The 7,575-nt window shown below is 31.2% G+C and overlaps 1 non-coding gene across 1 annotated transcript; it reads left to right on the top strand.

Annotated features, from left to right (window-relative positions):
* Positions 1-3,176: 3,176 nt before the first annotated feature.
* TRNAV-AAC (transfer RNA valine (anticodon AAC)) lies at positions 3,177-3,249 on the top strand. Its single transcript has one exon. It is a non-coding gene; the product is annotated as a tRNA-Val (tRNA).
* Positions 3,250-7,575: the final 4,326 nt, after the last annotated feature.

Genomic DNA, 7,575 nt, shown 5'->3' with positions numbered 1-7,575 from the left:
TTTTTTTTTTATAATTATAAACATTGTTACTAGTCGTTGCCGACTAACCTACAATTTGTCCTTATAATAGCTTAAATCTAGGTATATATCTAATAGGACTCATCAGTCCTACATAGTCTCTAACATAATGATAATTGTTTTAACACTTTGAGTTTTTTCTAATGCACCTCACTGCACTACACTACAACACACTACACAAGTTCAAATGGTTTGGTCCTTTTGAGTCTGCGTCCGGTTTTGGTGTTGTCCAAGAGTTGTAATACTTCGAAATTAACATGAGAGTGAAGTCTCTCCTCATGTCTCTTTGCAATTCTTTTAATTTCTTGATTGACAGTCGGTATCTGAAGATCTCGATGTAAATAAATGGTCCGGTAATATCTGGGTGCACCTACGATGCTTTTTAGGACTTTGTTCTGGAAAACTTGTATTAGATTTATGTTGCTTTTTGCGGAACATCCCCATAATTGTATTCCGTATGTCCATATAGGTTTTAATATTTGTTTATATAGAAGTAATTTATTATGTATAGTTAATTGAGATTTTCTTCCAATTAGCCAATACATTTTTCTATATTTTAACTCAAGTTCTTTTCTTTTCTTTTTGACATGTTCCTTCCACCGTAGTTTTGCATCAAGTGTCATTCCGAGATACTTAGCATTATTGCTGTATGGTATGACAGTGTGGTTTATGGTCAATGGTGTAAGCGCGGCCTGTTTATAGGTGAATTGAACATGCACAGATTTGTTTTGGTTAATTTGTATTTTCCAGATTTGGGTCCATTTATTTATAGTGTCAGTAGCCTGTTGTAGGTTTCGGGTTGCTTCTTCGCTATTGTTTCCGACAGCAAGAATAGCAGTATCATCAGCAAATGTAGCCATTGTAATGTTTTCGATTTGTGGTATATCACATGTATAAAGTAGGTACAGAATTGGCCCCAGTACACTTCCTTGTGGTACACCTGCTTTAGCTTCTTTTATTGTAGAGTAAGCTTCCTCTTGTTTCACTCTAAACATTCTGGCTGTGATGTAAGATTTTAATAGTTCGGTGTGTTGCTTCGGTAATATTTTCTGTAGCTTATGGACGAGGCCTTTGTGCCATACCTTGTCGAAAGCTTGTGCTACATCTAAGAATACAGCTGAGCATACTTTATTATCTTCATAGGCTTTTTCAATAACATCTGTTATTCTATGCACTTGATCAATCGTTGAATGTTTGGTAATAAACCCAAACTGGTGTGTTGGTATTAGGTTTTTTCTCTCTATAAGACGTTTGACATGAAAAAAAACATATAGTAACAAAATGCAAACAGCTTGGAGTGAAACTAAACCAAATTTACTGGCTGATAGGGCATAAATCTAAATTATCTTAGGATAATCAAGGTTTTGCTGTATAAGTCAATACTTAGGCCCATTTGGACCTATGGTACTGAACTGTGTGGTGCTACTAGAAAATCTAACATAGATATTGTCCAGAGGTTTCAGAATAAAGTGTTGCGAATCATCGTCGATGCCCCATATTACGTGTCGAAGAAACTGGTTCAGCGCGATCTCCCCATAGAACCCATTCTGAGTGTTAGTGCGAAGTACTCTGAAAGACTATTAGTGCATCCCAATGCACTCGCTAAACAGTTGATGATGACTGTGTAGTGCATAAACTCAAACTCAAAAACAACCATATGAACTAATTAATAAATACATAGAGTGAGATTTAATAATCTCTAGAATAAGCTTTAATAGTTTTTAGAATAAGTTGGGATTAAAAATAAGATATATGGATAGAAAAAGATATATAGATATAAAATAAGATACAATAAAGTTATAATAATTACTTTAAAATAAGTTAGAATAGTATCTAGAATAAAATTTAGATTATAAGTTGTACAGCAGATCACTTACTGAAGTGATCTTCTTCATGTCAGGATCGTTATATTACATAACTGATATCGTATAATAATAGTTATTGCCCACTGGCAGATTTATTTATTTATATTTACGTTCTAGGAGATTAATAAAAAAAATCTGTTATTTTAGGGTGGATATGGCTCCATTTATCTTAGGTAACAGTATCAAAACTTATAAAATCTTTCTTTGCTTTGCTTTAGTAAAAGCTTTGTTTTAGTTGTGATGCGGTAACTGGTAAAATACATCAAATTTCAGTCCAGGACATATGATCACTTGACTTACTTCATCGCCGGCATCATATACGTAGCTAAGCGTGACATTCGTACCAATAAACTTAACTAATACATGGAAGCTTGATGAATATAACCGTTTAAGATTGAAAATGATAATTGACAAGATTCTTAAGAATTTGACATACAGTACAGGTGCAGTGTTGTCAACTTGAAAGAGCGTAGAGCCATATATGGCGATCGACATTTTCCTTACGAAAGCTATCGAGTGTTATTTTCTGTAAAACGTATCCATTAATAAGATATCCACATGATAATTATTGTATTGGTGAAAGTTTCTGTACCAATTTGAATGTTATATCAATGATGAAAAAACAGACAATCATACAATACTCAGCTGAAGCATATATCAGGAAAATTCACTGATTGGATCATCATAAATACTTATTTATATAAAAATGGTCAAGAACCAGTAGGGCTTTATTAATACCTCTTTCTGTTAATTCATATGATATTAATTCTATTTTTCCTAAGTCACTCAAACCTATGGTATCTCGCTTCAATATTTTATAATGTCTTCTTAAACAGACTTTGGTATTTTTTTAATAATTTATCCTTTTCAGCAGCATTTCACCTGCTTACAGTATAAAACAATTTTTTTTAATAAAATAAAATATTGTTTGGTTGAGTGTAATTGAATTGTAAATATAATTTATGGATTAATCAAATTTAATTAATTTTTGTAATGACTATTTGCCTATATAACTGTTTAAGACTACACAAAAAATCTGATGATTGTGAATATAAACGGTTCGATATCTTCCGATCAGGTTTTACATCGGTTTATTTCGATTTACATCGAAATGAAATTTGTTAATTGTTAATTTACATAAATAATTAAGCGAAGTTATAATTATATTTAAATATTTGACGTGTTGAACTGAAGATATGTATACATATCAATTTATTAACACACATTCATAAATATTTGATTTGTACTATAGCTTGTTTTATATCCCTGGCTAGATACAACTCAACCAATATGGTTTCCGTGGTGTAGTGGTTATCACATCCGCCTAACACGCGGAAGGTCCCCGGTTCGATCCCGGGCGGAAACATTACTTTTTTTTAATTCTTAAGTTTTTAAAAGTATTCTTCTACAGCATATTTAATGAATGTGTTTAATTGTTAAACTTAATATATTATTGTGTTAATTTAAAAATATATAAACACTACGAATAAATTTTGAGGGATCTTTACAAGGACAAATCGGTAGGTAGTCCAAGGTTGCCGGTCGAACTAACATGTGTTTAATAGTAATTAATTTCTTAATTAATTACTATTAATATTGAAAACCTGATCGGAAGATATCGAACCGTTAATATTCACAATCATCAGATTTTTTGTGTAGTCCTAAACAGTTATATAGGCAAATAGTCATTACAAAAATTAATTAAATTTGATTAATCCATAAATTATATTTACAATTCAATTACACTCAACCAAACAATATTTTATTTTATTGAATTTGAATTGATAGAATTTGAATAAGCTACATTTTTGACTGCTAATAAATATATTTTACTGTGAGATCCCTCAAACTAATACAATGAAAGTTTCTACCCAATTAGTAACAAATTAATGAACATTAATTGCTCATACATGGAGATTTAGCCGAACGGATTGTATATTACTATTGCTAAATAAATGCAATTTTTAAGTGGCTTAATAATCTGTTGCTGATGTTAAGCAGCTTTCTATTAGTTGGTCATAGATTTTCACACACTTTGTTGTTCACTACAGAATCTGTATATTTCTTTTGTCACCCCTTTTGTGCTTAGTGCATAAATATGCATTGTTGTGATTTTATACACATGTCATTTTATTCTACTGATGTTAACCTGAACACTATACAAGTTATGTTCCGTCAACATATCGTCTTTAAAGATTTATCATTTTTTGAATATGTCGAGATTTGTTTCTTGAAGAATGCATTTGCAGCACTCTTTTTCTTCATCAAAAATTAACAGCTTCTGAAAGTCATCGTTTTCTGGTAGAAACTGAACGAAGATTTCAGCGTTTGAGACAAAGAACATCTTGGTAAGCCGAAAACGTTCGAAGATGCGGAATTGCAGGCGTTAATGGATCAAGGCCCAATACAAACTGAAAAAGAATATGAAGAAAGCCGGCTTGGTTGGCGCAGTGGTTAAGGCGATAGGGCGGTCCTCCTGCTGTTGAGATAGTCGCTAAGTTCGAATGCTGGGCATTGGTCGTAAATTTGTCTTTGTGATTATATTTAGGCAACAGTACAAAATCCGACAAGAAAAATGATCCTAGACATGTCAGTAACCAAGCTGGGTAAGATCAGAAGTCTTCTCTAAGCCACACACCAATCCAGTCTAAGTAGATAAGCCCCAGTTGGTAAAAAGGAGACTTTAAAATATATTTTAAAAAATTGGCAGAAAAGTTTAATTTGTCAACGGTTATAAGCCATGGGAGAGACCCAAAAGATGGGAAGTGGGATGCCACATAAATAACGTTTATGATACGCCCAAAGACTTAATAAGGTATTTTTGGATCGGATGGAAAGTTTCATCGTACTTGCCGTACTTTCCAGACCTGCCTCCATCCGATTACCACCTCTTCACATGGATAGGACATGTACTTGCCTTTATTGTTGCCAGATATTATGTTTCCTTTTTAATTAGCTATATTTCTATCATTTCATAGTAAATTAATTAATTATTATTATATAATAATTTAATATATATTAGAATTAATAACAATATTTCTTTTTCATGGTCTACTCAAATTTGATTAGTTTTGTTTTTGGTATTGTTTTATTTCTTTATGTTATTCCTAAAATATTATTTACATGGACAGCTATTCAACAGCCAACAGACAAATCAACAAAAAAGGAAATTTAATTGAACATCACATTTTCTATGTTTATACTGAACTATCAGTTCTGTTATATTGATTTTTCATGTTGTCATTCATTCAAATAAATTAATACCTGTAAAAAAATAAAGCTGGTGCAGAAAAAAGTGACTTCATACTCTCTTTCATACATTGTATGACTTCAGGAATCTATTTTTGTAAAATTTTCTTCGGTTGAAGTTTAAAATTCTAAAACGACAGGTGTTTTAAATATTTATAAAACGTACAAAGACAAAGTTGTGTGGTCGCTTTGTTACTTCACACTAATTTTACACAATAGGAGATATATTCAAAATGCCACTTCCACAGAAACACATTGAATTATGTAGCTATTTTACCGAGAACGCGGATTGATCTATGGGAATATTTCTAGTTGTTACTTGAAAACGCCAAATGTACCGAAGAAAAAGGAAACGGTTAAAATAAGCCTTTACTACGTCACCTATAACCTTGTTACAAATTTACCTAGTCTCGGAGCTTTTTAATATTCTAATTAAATGCAAATAATTACATAAAGTGAAATAAGAAACGTTAATATAAATTCAAAAGTGGTTTAATGCCATAACTACAATATATTAGCTATTAATTAAAACCCATTTTAAATGCTACTTATGACTACGTTATATTATAATGAACCATTTTTAATTGAAATCCTTAATGAACATTAAAATACATAAATGCATCTGTAAAACGTAGGATTTCTATTTAAAAAATTGTACGAACATGGGCAGGTGTAGTAACCATTTACATAAAACAGGTTTTTGAAGCGCTTTCTGCGCCAACCATCATATAGCTCGATGGTTTGGTATAAACTCAAGAACAAAAATAATTGTTAAGCTCTTTGGTATTGTACATCTAAATTTAGCAAGTTGAGGAGAAATAGAAATATAGTAAATAACTTTCACAATATCTATAGATAAGTAGTAGTGTGAGTTTATGGGTTATTAATAGAAATATTTGAATTGTAACAAAAGTATTGGATGAGAAGTCCCTGGTCTAACATATAACAATTATATAATCTAATTTATTTGCCCCACATATTATTTTTTAGGAACCTACACAGTTAATACTTTTAAGTACATTGTTACTATTGACATTGTACTATATACATTTATTTGAATAAATTATCTGTTATCAAAATTATTATCTGCAATTTCTATAGACTGTAATTTATGATTGTGAAAATCTATGAGCAAATAATAGATGGTTCCATGCGAGCAAGAGATTTGAAAAGGAAACAGGTATATATGATACAAGTCCATAGAAAAACTACAACTCCAAAAAAATATTTATACCTAGCATTTATACCTTTAGAAAAGCTTTTTGTCAAATATAGATGAAAAAGAGAACTATTGGTGTAAGTGATAAAATTATTCAATAAAAATATGGGACAAACCCAAACGCTATAACATCTACACTACAGACATTAATAAATCAAACACCCTCAGAATGCAAGCAGCACTAAGAGATAGAGCAAGTTTAACGCCAAAATTGTTCTTAGTATTTATAAATGAATTCATAAAGAAACGTTAGACAGAAAAAAAAATCGAATTGTGAGCAGGATATAAGATAGTGGAAAAATTGATTTGCCGAAACGAGCTTTCGCTGATAATATACTGATAACAACCATCTGTAAAGAACTCTAAGCAGATGGAATACGTTACCAAGGGAATATGGAATATGGAATTAAAAGAAACTAAATATTCTAAAACAGGTTGAAGAGTAATAAAAATGAATAGGATGAAAAACACAGAAATTAGAAAATACCTCAATATATAACTATTGGTGGAGCCATTACAGTGAATGGAGGAGGAAACTAAGATATTCCGGAGTGGGAAGATAGAAAATAGAAATGCCAGATGCCGGTCTAAGCGACCAAGGGACGGAGGTATACGGGGTATACTTTAGAAAGTAGGAAAAACCCTGACTGAAGCATTTTGAGGAGAAGAAAGAATAAATGGGCCTAAACTGAACATGACACAACAAGCACTAAATTTAATAAGCTTGCTTAATGTGCTTAAACGAAATCAATTTTTGAATTTACAATATGTTCTCTTCTGTTAATTTTTAAGTGCTAATTTAAGTGTTTTTAATGATTTGGTAGGTACTTACTTATTTTTGTTGGATATCTCATTGTACGAAACTTTTGTATGAGTTTCGGGAACGAACTGTTTGTCAGGAAATTAGACGTCTTGGTCACAAAATGGATACTTTTATACTTTGAACACAGAGACGCTTGCTAAGTCAATTCTTTAGCCCATTCGATAAGATAATTGAAATAAATATTAGTTATGTTAATTAAAAATGTTAAATTATGTTATTACGTTATTGTAAATTTTTTTCATAATTTTAAAAATATAAAATATAATACCGTTAAAACGTTAAGAAAATGAAATAAATATCATTAAAATTATGGATTTTATATGACTGTGTACCAGCCTACCTTGGCCGGCACATGCCGAAATGCTGATGAATTACCAACATTGTCGAAATAATATCGCTAT

Source organism: Rhynchophorus ferrugineus, unplaced genomic scaffold (assembly GCF_030347505.1).
Source record: "Rhynchophorus ferrugineus isolate W39M unplaced genomic scaffold, kcgeb_rfMv2 rfM3, whole genome shotgun sequence".
NCBI lineage: Eukaryota > Metazoa > Arthropoda > Insecta > Coleoptera > Curculionidae > Rhynchophorus > Rhynchophorus ferrugineus.
This window is presented reverse-complemented; position numbering and strand designations above follow the sequence as displayed.